At 53.6% G+C, this 1,183-nt stretch overlaps 1 non-coding gene across 1 annotated transcript; it reads left to right on the top strand.

Moving 5' to 3' along the window:
- Positions 1–854: 854 nt before the first annotated feature.
- TRNAR-GCG lies at positions 855–926 on the top strand. The gene has a single exon. It is a non-coding gene; the product is annotated as a tRNA-Arg (tRNA).
- Positions 927–1,183: the final 257 nt, after the last annotated feature.

A 1,183-nucleotide genomic window follows, 5' to 3' on the forward strand; every position in this document is an offset into this window, starting at 1 on the left:
TGGGCAGGAAGGGACCATGTTTTTCTCATTCACAGCATTAGCCTGAGGGCTGAGCAGAGCTCCTGACATCCAGCAGGTGAGCAGTCACTGTTCCTTGGATGAGTGGACAGGATTGGATGACTTCTCCAGTTGACTGGATTCGTGGACAAATGCCTACAGTCACCAGCATGGGGGAGAGCTCAGATCCTGCCTGGGGCCAGACCACGATTTTCTGGAAAGGAACTCAGAGGACTTGCTGGGCTGACTCTATGTGCACGGTTACCCAGGGAGTAGACAGTTCAGCATGCCCAGAATGACAAGGAAGCTGAAGTTTCTTTCCGGTTGATTTATCTAAGTACTCATGGCAGAAATGGCCTCACCGGGCCTGGTCTCCACCAGGTGTAACTGGGTGAAAATCAGCCTCATTTCTTTGCTTTTTGTAGAACAGAGTTTTGTCTATGCTCCTTCTTGGGTGTTTATGTTGGGGTGGGTTGAGGTCAGGTAATACTGCCCCCCAAAGAGTCGAAGAGCAGCTGCTGTAAATCATTGAACGGGCCAGTGACAGCCCTTCACCTCTGTCCCCAGCTCTGCAGGTTCCCCTCTGCCCGTGGACCCCTCTGCTCAGACGGGCGTTGTCATCCACTTCAGGTGGTCCGGGGGAAGCAGAGCCGGCCTATGGCAGCCGGGATCCATTAGATGGCTGTATTGCATTTCTTTCTACTAACAGAGGTTTCTTCTCCCAGTGCAGATGCTGAGCGCTGTGTCTCCCTGGGAGGGAGGCAGCTTCCCCAGCACCAGGGAAACCAGGGAGCAGCTTTCCGTCAGATCTGCACGGAGCGCTGTGGTTCTGATCTCCTCACACTTCTCTAGGGGCCTCCCTGGTGGCTCAAATGGTAAAGCATCTGTTTGCGATTCAGGAGACCCAGGTTCGATCCCTGGGTTGGGAAGATCCCCTGGAGAAGGAAATGGCAACCCACTCCAGTACTCTTGCCTGGAAAATCCCATGGATGGAGGAGCCTGGTAGGCTACTGTAGCCTCCACGCAAAGAGTCGGACACGACTGAGCAACTTCACTTTCACTTTCACACTTACAGACTTCTCTGGCAGTCAGTGTGAAGATGTGCTGGAACTTTCCTCTGGAACACAGCTGTGGTCTCTTGGCTTCCAGACCACACGGACACAGTGTGGGCTGATGCAGAGATGCT

The sequence above is a fragment of the Cervus canadensis genome, chromosome 10 (genome assembly GCF_019320065.1).
Source record: "Cervus canadensis isolate Bull #8, Minnesota chromosome 10, ASM1932006v1, whole genome shotgun sequence".
In the NCBI taxonomy this organism is placed as follows: domain Eukaryota; kingdom Metazoa; phylum Chordata; class Mammalia; order Artiodactyla; family Cervidae; genus Cervus; species Cervus canadensis.